This window comes from Nylanderia fulva, unplaced genomic scaffold, assembly GCF_048542155.1.
Source record: "Nylanderia fulva isolate GAGA-0341 unplaced genomic scaffold, ASM4854215v1 Scaffold8, whole genome shotgun sequence".
Classification (NCBI taxonomy): Eukaryota; Metazoa; Arthropoda; class Insecta; order Hymenoptera; family Formicidae; genus Nylanderia; species Nylanderia fulva.
In genome coordinates this window covers 3256585-3270982 of record NW_028190916.1, presented here as the reverse complement: position 1 = coordinate 3270982, position 14398 = coordinate 3256585, and the positions used below count along the sequence as shown (strand labels likewise).

At 31.4% G+C, this 14398-nt stretch overlaps 1 protein-coding gene and 1 long non-coding RNA gene across 5 annotated transcripts in view; both read left to right on the top strand.

Annotated features, from left to right (window-relative positions):
- sm (heterogeneous nuclear ribonucleoprotein L) overlaps positions 1-14398 on the top strand; it is a 178752-nt gene that overhangs the window by 36492 nt on the left and 127862 nt on the right. The window lies entirely within an intron of this gene.
- Positions 5994-7386, top strand: LOC146720002 (uncharacterized). Its single transcript, XR_014926261.1, has 4 exons — positions 5994-6399; positions 6490-6549; positions 7168-7216; positions 7299-7386. It is a non-coding gene; the product is annotated as an uncharacterized LOC146720002 (long non-coding RNA).

Below are 14398 nucleotides of genomic sequence, written 5' to 3'. Positions count from 1 at the left end.
TTTTAATGCCTTTATTTCGAATATCTTCAATCAATTTCTCATGAGAATTAGTTGGATTGCTTTAATTACAATTTATATTACAAGTATATAAATTTAAATATAATCCTAATTGTTTCTTCAGTTTTTCTGATGAGATACTATGAGTATGAGATATACGCTATATAAAAACAATATATAATATATTACATAAAAATATGTAAAATTGCATAAATAAAAAGTATAATTTTACATATTTTTTATGTAATTTTATATATTTTTTTAGTGCACGCACATATACATATAACGAGAAAAACTTTATGGTCGGTGTGAAACAATATTGCTAAAACCAACTTTGCAACTTTTCAGTATGTCACTAGCAAACGAATATTTTTCCATATCATCAACATAGTTAAATATTAATCTTTTAAATTGATCGAATGTATGTTATTACCTTGCGATTTAAATTTAAATCGCATTGTATTTTTCTTGTATAATTTGATGACATTTCTGGATTAATATTTCTTTTAACGAAAAGTTTGCATTATAAATTTTATTTTTTTCGGAAATAAACAATTGTGAGATATATCAAAAATTCACAACCGCACGAGATATTTTTTCCTGTGATGGAATTGGTATATATCAAAACTCAATTTTGTAAGATCGTGAATGGGGTGTAAAATCTGAAATTCTGGCACTTTCATCTCAGTGAAATACTTTCAAACATTTCAGCTAGAAGAGAGTATATTTTTCGTTTTTTATCAAAGAAAACATATTGCGAAACCGCTAAAGTATGAAATCTCTGATACTCAATGTAGGTCAAAAAAATTTTAGATTTTTTTTAGCAATATCTGCCGATTTTTTTTTACCTAATAAATCATAGCTGTATATATTTGATAAGAATTAATTGCTGGATTGATGAGTATAAAATTTATACTCGAGTTTTATCAAAATTATTTTTACCTGACAATTCTATCTTAACGATTTTGCCTTAAAAAGATTGAAAAAATATAAATAATTTATATATAAACGTGATATCGCTTATTGTGTTAGAATTACACTAACTTGCCCAATTTTTTGGAGATTTCTCATCGACTTGTTATAACTCATATCGAGCGCAAATATTTACAACAAAACTATTTTGTTTGTCGAACAATGCAAGCTCGCAATGTTTTCCGGTAGCTTTCGACGAGACAATGTATCCGTCCTCTACGAAATACTGATTTTTTTTTTACATTGCCACCGCGGATCTCCGATGACATAATGGTGAGTGCATGGTTGGACGACTGTCCGAATACCGCCGGAAGATGTATAACTGTTTGAAATTTAAATGCCGTTGGTGTTGTGACAGGCCCGACCAGCCGGTACTCATGTATCGCGTGTCTTCGTGTCGCCGTGTCGGATATGTATTATCGGTCGGATTATGGACTCGTATGTATATGTGCTCTCACGCAAGACACACACGCGCGCGTTTGCTGCTGGATTCGAAATGCGGTGGATTATCGCGATATACGAGAGACGCACGAACGATCGCGAGCCGCAGAAGCCGCTTTATATTTGCGAATGTCTGCAATCAATGCAGCCTCAATTAGAATTATTTATCTTTAAAACGATCTTCAAACAAGCGACAAATTAACATCGATCGCACAAGACGATTATATTTGCGATACAATGCAGATTAATGACAGTAGAGTATATTTACATCTGATTTTAACTTCTTTTCATAATTTCACTAACTTTTTTATCATTTTGGAATTTTTGAAAAATAAACTCGAATTAAATATATACTTTGTTAACTAACTTTGAAATTAAAATTTGTTTAATCTAAAGTCCGCGTTTGAAGAAGGATATTCGAGTTGAAATATTTGTGAGATAAAACATAATATTTGTGTGCTTGATTCTAATAAAATAAATTGCGCGCGAAATTTCGCGTTTATGTATTTTATATATATTTTTCATTCAAGTTTATATATGGGAAAAACAGATTAATAATTTCACACGAATGAAAAATCGTAGATTTAGTTATATAACGGCAATTGATTTCATTGCGCAACGCATATCGTTATCGACACTAACAGGCGATTGTTAATTAACGTTAATAAAATATTCTTTTGAACGCACCTTTTTCCATCGCGCGCGGTTTAATTGTCATTAGCAATTGTCATTAGTCGCCCGCTGAAAAGCGAACCATTATCATTATTATTAAATTTCTATTACCCTCCAATATACAGTGGCGCCAACTTTGGGGAGGCAGAGCCCTTTTTGCCTTCTCCCAATAATTTTATTAGTCAGAATGATGTCAATTTGACGTCATATTGACAATTATTTTGACTTTCTACATACTTCCATCCTCCATGTCTCGGTATAATTAATATTTATGATTTTAATAATATTTTTTCTTCAATAAATTTAATTATATTTTATTTAATATTTGAATTAAAATTAATTCCCAAAGGCTATTTAAAAAAAAGTCATTTGAAATGCTTGTTTTTTGCTCTCCCAATATTTTTCCCAAGTTGCGGCGCCAATATTATTGCATCAGAGTTTTAACTATATGTGTGTCTGCGTTGCACGCGGTCGTTATCAAAACTGATATCGTTAATTAAGAGTAATAAAGTCCTATTATATTGAAGGTTTTTTCTGCTACGCTTTTTTGCTTATACATATTTGTCGTACATGTGGGTGGTTGTTATTATCCCTCGATTATTATGTATATATGCAATGCACAGCCGTATTATATGTATTATGGGCAGATTGCAAGATCCGCGCGCGTTGCATGGATGCGGCTATTGTGTTCCTAATTGTGTCACGCGCACAATGTATCTCGCAGATTGTAAAATATGAGAAAGCGTTAAAAATACTATCGACGTTATATGAAAAAGATCACTATTATTTTCTTTAAATAGATTTTACGCGAGAGCACACGAAAAACTTGCAATAATGCAAAAATATTTTTCTCGTAAGAGATGCGTTTTCTATGCGCAAAACTAATTGATCACATATATTTTTAAATTCACAAGAGAAAACGTCTCACAAATTTTTTTTACGACGTGATTATCATGACGTATCCATGCTGTATCACGCTTTTGATGTAAAATTAATTGTTCGACGCGTTATTAAAATAATTGAGCAAATCATGATAAAATCGGAGCAAATTTATTTCGAGATTTTGATTAAAGTATGTAACGAATGCGGCGAATTCGAGTCTCGCATTTATTGGCTACACTGGTAATAAGCCTCGTCGACGCTAACAGTTGGTGTTACCGCGCCGTGCCGATCTATATATAAAACGCTCAAGAGTAAAACGCGTGAACGAACGTAGAGACTCGCGGCACTAAATACGCACGCGAGAGCACGTGGTTCCGCATTCTGTGTCGCGACGACGAGAGTCTAGCGCCCGCCGCGCCGTCACATTTTCGCGCGCGGCAGTGCACGCTAAATCTCAATTAATAAAAACAGATATGAATTCGCGGACGCGCCGTAGATTTATACCTCCGGACTAATCTCTACACGCGCGATATTCATCAAACCTTATTCTAGCTTCTCCACCGTGCATACTAATTCTTGGCGATTAGCCTTACATTCGCCGTTTCCAAAATCTCGCTCATTTCCACTCGAGCACATCCTCCATATCTAATACCACGGAAGGGGAAATGAAAATTTATTAGAGAATCGCGCCCGCGCGCATGTTAAAATTATCTCCATATCGTCTGTAAATTAAACCAATTTTTTGCTTTTATTAATTCATTTCATTTTAACTGTTTAGGAAACATAAATTTGATTTTTTTAAATTTTTTTTCACATTTTTGAACACTATAATTGTTTTAAAGTTAACGTATTGAGAAATATTTCCGATATAAAATTAATAAAGTATATATTAAAAGAAATATTTTTTATTCGCGTAACGAGGCAAACGCGCAATTTCCTCGCCATTCGGCCTGGAGAGATCTAATTTTATTTTCGCTCTAATGCCTTCTCATTTCCAATCGTTCTTTTTCCCCAGACCAGCCTCACAAAGCTTTTTACCGATAGTCATGCATTATCCGACGTCCGAGGCAGCGTGCACGTTGTATATCAAGGGAATTTGTTTGTTATCGCAGGGAATGGAATATCAACTGTGCTTTGAATTTGGACGATTAATCACAACTGCCTGACGTTGCATACCTATACGCGGCTTTCGCGCGATATCGATCCACGACAAATACAGATTGATCGCGTAGGTGGCGCGCGCCATTTCGCTTTCAGACTTTTAAGGGTCGCGTGGGCCAACACGAATTTCCAATAATACTGGATTGGATTTCATGCCAAAACCGATTTCGTCACAATTAAGGAATATTTGTTGAATGGGCGCAAACACCGAATATCAAATGTGATGTTTCAGAGAGTAAACATATTGCTATATGTATAGTTAAAATATAAATAAATATGTAACAAGAAAATAATTATTTTTACGTGCAATAATTATACTTAATATACTTCATATTTTACATATTAATAATTATATAATTTAAATTCTCTTTTATAATAAAAGTTTTCAGTATTAAAATTATTTATGCAAAATCTCCATCTCTCTTTTGCTATTTTAAAATCATTTAATAATATTTTTACATTGAAATATCACAACTCATGGTATTTGAAAATTTCCGAGGATTTTCCGTTAATTATGCGCTCGTAATAAATGTAGGCATTTTCGCATTCCGCATTCGCGTCGATGTATGCAAATTTAAGCAGGGAACTATATTTTGGAATCGTGATAAACGAGTGGAATTGGTTTTTGCATACGTTGAAAGCTGGGTCATGTATAGTCTGTTATCTGTGTGCTTCCGCAGAAGAAAAACTTCACTGGGTTAGTCACACATTTTACTGTCATCTAACGGGAAAACGTGTTTCACAGGATAAGATTCATAACTTTGTGCCTGCATGTGTGAGGACAATAATTTTTCGTTCCCGTCTACTATAACGATGCGTTGACCAATATGTCATCATTTTATATATACGCTAAAGCTGAGAAAGTTCCTCAATACGATCGATTATAATTGATTCTCCAAGGCTGTTACGTATAAAAAAAAATTAAAAATAGAATTTTTTTCTCACTTCTTAACGCTTTATAGAATAACGATTTCTGATTTTTCTCCATTTACAATGGAGTCATGGACGAGGAGAGGTATCTGCTTGGCTTTATAGCAAAGTAACGCACCGTGCAGGTAATGTGTTCGTAAAGGTCGGTTTATTAGACAGCTTCTGATATACCGGCATGGCACCGGGAACAAGGGAAAACCGTAACCATGTGTTCGAAAACATGCCCCGAGTTATCTTGCAGCCAGACACACGCGCGTGTGAGTCTCGTGATCGTATCTTGAATATTTTATACTCCCGGTGCGAATTACTCCCGTGATTTATGTCGCACTAAATAAGTAGGAAGTATCTGCGCTCAGTGTTACTCGCTTTTTTTTTTTGTTTTTTTTTTTTTGGCGACCAGAAAAGCAAGTGTATAAAGACTCGCGTAAATTATTGAGCTGTCAAAAAAGTTCTGCGTACATTTTAGCATTTTTTAAATTATTATTCTCAATAAATAGTATATTATTAATATATTTTAATGTCTATCATACAAAATAATAGGAATAGTTTCAGACTCGCGAATAAGAATTTTGATGGATGGTAAAGAAGCGTGTACGCATTTTTTTTTCATACGTATGGGGTTTTTCGCAATGTCGTTCAATTTCGAGGCAATACGCGCGATACGAAGAATACCAAGTAAAACAGCTTCTTTCATAGATATTTGAGGCGCCGTCGCGTTCAAATTTTATCACACATGTAGTAGACATGATCTAATGAATGTTTCAGAAAGTTTGCCCGACAAAAAGTCACAACCCGTGACGCTATATTTTTCGTTCAATGGAATTTTTATTCGGATGGAAGGTCAAAAAATACATACGAATGGTAGATTTTTGTCGATTAACAATGCTGAATTTTTTCTCCCGACTGCTGCCAACCGTAGGTTGGCGAAACGAGAGGAAGTATGCGTTTCATCGAGCCCGGATCGGTCGTGACCTTAATTCTCGATAACTACTGCATAGTTTTATATCAACTTTGGAACATAAGTTTCTTATTAATCAAGGAAGGTTTAAAGCGTATTATTATCGTTATTTATTCTATTAATAAAAAGTGAAAAATGAGTATTATTTCGTCAATACGGTCTCTCATTGGCTGCTGTGTGAACCTAAGAGGAAAAATGATTCACCAATGAGATTCGTTGTAGTATCCGGATAGGGAATGTTGGTGACATTGGTATATACATCTCGAAGTAATAATGACGGGACTGATAGGATAGGTTAGCTGTCACCTGTTGCGTGTTATTGTCAACAACAATATTAAGTGAAGTGTATTATTATGGATATATCTCAAGAAGATATAAATAAAGGAGTAAGTTTCTTCTTTTATATTTATTGTTTTTTTCTTTATTTAGGATATTGTTAATTATTATTTATTTATTGTTTCTTTATTTATATGTAGGAAGAAGATACTCGCTTGGAGATATCTGAAGAAGAAAACATTATTAATAATAGAAAACGAGTAAGTCTTGTTATTAATAATTAATAAAAATATATAATATAATTAATAATATAATTAATCTGTTGTAGTCATAACATGGTTATATGAATTTATATTTGTCTGCGTAGCCACTTATTTGCTATTAAATTTGCTACGTAGCCACATTGCTATAAATATCCACATATATAATTGTATAAATGTATATAGTTATTTTTTCTCTTATTTGTATATTATATAATAATTATATAATTAATTAAAAATATGTATACAAATATATTTATAGTTATACAAAGATATTAGCGCACCAATAATTATGGCAATGCAGACAAATATATTAACTTACATAGCCAATTATCTACTACAAAAGATTATTCACATATGTAATAATAATTAAGGCTATACAAATATATAAACTTACTTGTGATTACATAATGTATAAACTTATATAACCATAAGAAAGTTAATATATTTGTCGAAGCCATAATTATAATTGCGTACAAGTTTACGTATTTGATATAAGATATTGTTGTCATCTGTCTTTGTCATCTGTCTCTCTCTATCTATCAATCTATCTATCTAGCTATTTTTTTTATTTATCTCTCTATTTATATTATATTATATTAATTAAAAAAATTGTAGCAGAAAAATATTTGGAAAGAATATAGAACATTGCAGTCACATGGTGAGTGTATGTGTCTTTATTATTATTATTATTATATTATATACATTGTAATATATATATTACATAATAAAAACTTTTACATGTGTAGGATGAAGAAGCAGAGAGACAAAAGAATGAAGAAACAGCATAAGAACAGCAATAAATTAGAAAATAAATAAAAAAAAAAATAATAAAAAAATTAGAAAATAAAAAATAAAAAATAAAAAACAATTAAAAAAAAAATAAAAAATAAAAAACAATTAGAAAATAAATAATAAAAATAAATTAGAAAAAAAAATAAGAAAATAAAAAATAAATTAGAAAATAAAAAAATTAGAAAATAATAAAATTTTTAACAAAAAAAAAACTCCCGACTGCTGCCAACAAAGTTTTAATGTTTAAATTAGAAAATAAATAAAAAAAAAAATAATAAAAAAATTAGAAAATAAAAAATAAAAAATAAAAAACAATTAGAAATAAATAAAAAATAAAAAACAAAATTAAAGTAAAAAACAAAACAAAAATTAAAAATAATAAAAAAACAAAAAAATTATAAGTATAAAAAATAAGCTTGTAAAAGTTGGAAATAATCACACATAAATAAAGTCTGTTGTTTATTATATAATTTTTCTTATTTAAATTTATTGTTATCATACATATTTAGCGCTATATAATTTACAAAAATTTCAGATTTTTGAATTCAAAAATTTTTTTTAATTATAATTATTATTAATTCTACAATTTACAAGAGCAGTCGGGAGACGCCGCGCTAAATTTGAGACATATACGCACGCGCACGTTTTATGTAATAAATAGACACAAACACAAATATCGATACTCAACGGACGTACTCACACACTCATACACATGTACGCGCACGAAGTCACGCGCGCACGTACGCACATATGTACGCACTCATGCGAGCAAACACGCGCATACGAACATATGAATACCCGCATTCATACACATACTGACATGCACTCACATACGCACACACGCATATGTATACTGACGCTGCGGAACACACACTTAGCGCGGCGTCTCCCGACTGCTCTTGTAAATTGTAGAATTAATAATAATTATAATTAAAAAAAATTTTTGAATTCAAAAATCTGAAATTTTTGTAAATTATATAGCGCTAAATATGTATGATAACAATAAATTTAAATAAGAAAAATTATATAATAAACAACAGACTTTATTTATGTGTGATTATTTCCAACTTTTACAAGCTTATTTTTTATACTTATAATTTTTTTGTTTTTTTATTATTTTTAATTTTTGTTTTGTTTTTTACTTTAATTTTGTTTTTTATTTTTTATTTATTTCTAATTGTTTTTTATTTTTTATTTTTTATTTTCTAATTTTTTTATTATTTTTTTTTTTTATTTATTTTCTAATTTAAACATTAAAACTTTGTTGGCAGCAGTCGGGAGTTTTTTTTTTGTAAAAAATTTTATTATTTTCTAATTTTTTTATTTTCTAATTTATTTTTTATTTTCTAATTTTTTTTTCTAATTTATTTTTATTATTTATTTTCTAATTGTTTTTTATTTTTATTTTTTTTTTAATTGTTTTTTATTTTTTATTTTTTATTTTCTAATTTTTTTTACATATTTGTGCTTATACGCTCGAACATTTCGAGCGTATAACCAAATATCGGAAACTAATAAAGTATATACCTAGAAAGAACTATTGTCGAGCGACATGATTGAAATGTTTTGTTTCCATCTGCTCCGAATTGAAGATCATTTTTAACATGAAATAAGAAAAATATCATTTTTCAAGTCGTGAAATAATAAGATTAAAACCGGGGGAATATTGAAAAAATTTAAATTGCTTAAAAGAGATTTATATGCACGAATTACTAATGTCGGCTGTAATATCATATACAAATTGAGGGTTATAGCTTATATACACTGAAAAAAATATTTGTGTGAAATTACATGATTATGCTAGGTTTTTTCGACCTAGCATAATCATGCAATATTGCTATACCCATATGGAAGATTACAGATTATATCAAATATATTCTTATATATTTTTATAATTAAAAATATTCCACTGAACATGGAATTGCACATTTGAAATACTAGTAATGTATAAATGCTATAAAATAAAGTTCTAATAAAGTAAAAATACTAAATTTAAAATTACAAGTGATTTTTGCGTAAAAATACTAATTTTATCTACATTTTACATTAATATGTATTTTTATTTTAAAAAATATGGAAAAAATTACAATGATAATTAAATAATTTTTCTAGTTCCATGTTCAGTGTAGACTGAATTTACTTGTATTTACTGAAGATACTTATATATATATCTGTTTCGGAATATTTTTTAAGTATAGTATACATATATATTATTTTATGTGCATGACACATAGAACTTTAATAGAAAAACTATAAAACAGGGTAGAGAGATAACAGCTTGCGCGACTGAGGACAGCATCAATATTCCTGAGATACTTCGGGGAGTTTTTGAATCATGATAGATTCTGCTCCTGAAACATATTACGGCGAAAGATAACGCGGTCTTCCATCATCGCATCCACCCACCTGTTCGACGTATCAATTTTATGCAGATACGGTCGCGCAAGAGAAGCGTTCACGCGCTTTCGTTGCTTATCCGCAACTTCCTCTCCTTAATGCATTCTATATATCGGCGAACTCCATTCGCGTTCGCATAAATCTTGGGCAGAATCCGCCGTTTCCGCGTGCTTTATGCGAAATACCCACGTGTGTCTCCGCGTCATATGTACAACACCTTTATTAAATTTGCCGGATCTTACTTAAAGGTCTTTTGCGCGAGCGCGTTCAGACATGCCCCGCAATTACGATTTTGCATTCGACGCACCTCATATTCAGAGGATGCGCAGATGCGAAGCTTTGAGATAACGTCGCTCGCACTTTAGTAATTCAGCTCTCATGTTTATGACATTTGCGTGATGCACATCCGGATGCGCAGCTTATGGCATATGCATTATTATGTTAGCGCACAGCATTCCAATGATTATCGATAAACTATAATTGAACAAGTAAATTAATATCATATATATGTGTGTATGTACATATATATGCATATTTTTAATTCGGAAAATATATGTTTCCGAAGAAAGAAGAGCAAGTAAAAATTGTTCATATTTCGTTACAATTAAATCGTATTTCTTCTTAAAATGCAAAAAATTCTCATAATAATCTATTCTATAATGCGAGAATAAAACAGAAAAGTTTTGTTATTATATAAAACAGTGAAGCAAATATAACTCGTAAATATTTTTGCGACTTTAGTGCAGAGTACAGTACCTCTTTTTTCGTTTTTTTTTTGTTTTGTTTTTTTGTTAAAAACACTCGTTCCTGTCAGAAATGTTTAATAAAACCAGGTTTAGGAGTGGCGAGAAACACGCTCCTCGGAATATTCATAGCACGATAGCTGCGAGATTCACAGAAAAATAGAAACAATTTCAAGATAAAATGCAACATGCATTTTTGGAATACCCGAATCGCGATTCGATTAATATTTAGAATTTGATTAATAATTGGAAGAAAAAAGAGTTTCTGTTGTTTATATATTTGGAGTCTAAAAATATGCTATAATAAGGTGGATATATATTCTTCCATTATTTATAAAGCGGCAACATTCTGCGGCTTTATTAAATTAGTTCGTATAATTTCAATTCTGCAAAAATGTTTCCCAAGATATATATAATAAATTAATGAGAGTCGCGGTAATTCGAGGCAATTAAGAGACATTTCTTTGTGGTCGACGTTATTTTACGTGCGCATTAAGGTTTTTCATAAGCGACAACATAGGAGCTTGTAAACCATGTTTATAGCATAAGTTACAGCATAATTAAGTTGTTGGGGGTGTAATATGTTGTGACAACGCGTTCGTAATTTGCGCGTCCCGTGTATACCTTACTTAAATGCATTTCGGAACGATTAGTCCTCGGCGAGTGCGCGGGAAAAAAAAGTGCCGACTTGCGCACTCGTCGCGAATTACGCTTTTCGCGAGTTCGTGAATATTCCGAATTTACATATGGAATATATTTCGCGCGGAGTAGCTGTTTGTGGCACTTCTTGCATCGTCAATTTGGAGCGATGTTGACGAAAGTATGAATGTTTCACACGGTTCCACCATCGAGTTTTATGGACAGCACGTAATTAATTCGCGGGGCAAATATGGCGAGCGAATGCCTTCACCGAGTTATATTTACCTGTGGCTTTTACGCAGGAAGCGCTAATTTGATTAAATTCGCAAAACTAGTTTGCGCTAAACTAAGGAAAACAATATATATTGTTGAATTGAAAAGTTTTGACAAAAAAGAAAGAATGTTGCTTCTCTCAACATTTCTCTGAAATATTTTTTTAGATAATATATTCTGATTACACGTAATAAAAGTCTCTCTTGTCTTGGAATTTCTTTTATATTTCAAAACGTGGAAATAAAAAGGAAAAAAGATAGACAGCGAAGGAGAGACCGTTTAACGTAACATGCATTTCAATATTTTGATTGTATTGCGACAAACTCTCTCGTTTTACGAGCTCAAGCTTTTCGGTTGACGCGGTCTTTTCTTTTCTCTTATCGCTCCTGAGCTTGTGATAGCCGAAGTCTGTATAACCACGATTTCGCACTTCTATTATCGATACCATGCGTCATTCTGTATCAGAACGGGGAGATAGGACTCTTATTTCCGGCGATGACATTACGGGTCCATTACGAGCGTTGAAGGGTTCTTAATCTTGTTCGTAATTTCACTAGCATCGGCCGACGACCCCATAAATACAACGAATATATATGTACACTGACAAAAATTTTTGTGTAAAATTACATGATTATGCTAGGTTTTTTCCGACCCAATAAGCATAATTATGCGATATTGCTACTCATATGGAAGATTACAGATTATATGTAATTTCGTATGAAATACATTTTTATATATATTTTCAAGATTAAAAATATTCCACTGAATATGGAATTACACATAAGAAATTCTAGTAATATACAAATGCTATTAATATTATAAATAAAGTTCCAATAAAGTAAAAATGTAAATTTAAAATTCCATATGATTTTTGCATAAAAATAGTAATTTTACTTATATTTTACATGTATTTTTACATTAATATGTATTTTCATTTTAAAAAATATGAAAAAAATTATAGTGATAGTCAAGTAATTTTTCCAGTACTGAACAAGTAATTTCCATATAAAAGTACATTAATTTTTTCCAGTGTATGTATATAAACGTTAGACGCGCGTATATTTCTCTTGCTGCGACTTTTGATATCATTTATCTCAAACATTGATGTAGCTCAAAATCTAGCTGACAATTCGATAAGCAGTAGATAGATGTAATGGATGTTCTTATAAATTTTCGAAGAACTTAATAGCATCAAAGTTTTACAAGTTAACTTCTTATATAGTTTGGAGATAAGGATTCTGTAGGATTTCTGACGATATCATTCAGATATCAGTACTTTGGATGAGTTAAAAGTTTGAAGAAAAGGTTGAAGAGCCTTTCTTTCAAATCTCTTGAAAATTTCTCACAACGCTTTTGAAATATTTTAAGGATGATATGTGCTTTGAGAGATATTATTGTGTTTTCGAAAATATAAGAGAAACATTTTTATGCAAATTTTATGTAAGTTAACAACATACAGATTAAATTTGCATTCGAAGGTAATGAGTAACATATTTATGCAACTGTCTGAATTTTCATGGAGTTTGTATATTCCGTGCTACTGCTTATATTATGGTTATAAAAAAAGCATACCGCAATCTGGATTTACTCTAAGGATAATTTCGACATGTGAAAAAAAGCTCTTTAGTCTTAAATTTTGCATAGTTTAATCTGATTCAATTTTTAAATCTCGCTTAACCTAATTCGTATATAAAGTAAAATATGAACAATAACCCCGATTTTTACCGTAAAATATGAAGTGTAAAAATAAATAAATTTCAAGAGATAATATAAAGTCGCGTATATTTTTGGAATATGAAAGAATCAAACTTCACATACATATGTGTGTATATGTTACGTAATCTGCGATTCTGAAGATTAATTTTTTTTTTTTTAATACATTTTTTTTCCTCTTTTAAAATTTACATATAAAAATCTGATAACTTGCGATGCAAAAAAATTTTTAAAAATTTCGACAATATGACTTTCGAGAGAGCGCGAATATGGAATCATGCATTCGAAATGCATACATGTGAGAAAGTGAAATAAGCGGGTTCACGATTAAACGGAACAACATAGGTCGGATATCGAATGTCGATGACACTCGTCGATCGATAACTGGTTCGGTGGGGTATAAGCGCTTTACAACAGAGCGCTGAAGGATTAGGCAGTTCGAAATCCGGATTTTCGGAAAATCGTAGAGAGAGAGAGAGAGAGAGAGAGAGAGAGAGAGAGAGAGAGAGAGAGAGAGAGAGAGAGAGAGAGAGTAAGATAGAAGAGTGAGAGAGGGAAAACGGAAAGGATACATCTACGTGCTTACCACACTACCTCGGTCACCGTCGTTAAATCCGTCGGTGCAGGTTGCAGTTTCCACTACTACTATACACCAAGTATCCGTTGCATTGAGAGAGGGCTCGAGTATATGGCCGGTCGCTTTACGGCGCTTTGCAGCCTGCTTCTCAACGAGCGATTATAATCGGCCAGTTGCTACTTGTTGAGCAACAACAACCTCGCATTCGCCAAACACCCAACTCACGAATGCCGACGCACGTAATTTTGCGCAGTCGTTCGTTAACTATACATACGTATTTCCCTGCTGCACCGTTAACTCTAGACTGTAAGCCGGAAGTTGTTGATGCGTATCGCGAAATTTTCCGCTTTACATTTATTGTTTTTATATTGTTTTGTGTACATAGAAAATCGATTTTAATCAGAAAAAGAGATCATGTGAGGCTGCATTCTTTGTAAGAGTATCGATTTTTCAAATATATATAATAGTGACAAATTCTTGATCTAATAACAAAATGAATAAACCTTAGTTTATATACAATTTTGTTACATTTCTTTCCAACTTTAATGTGACTTTTGATTTTTATAGTCGGAATGCAACGTTAGTTATTATAATTTAATTCATAGCTTTCAAAATAGTAGTACGTGCGTAACATATTCACTGTTCATTAATTAGGAATTTTTAGTATCGTGAAATTAATGAAGAGATACTGGGCGAAGTAATAATCTGTAGT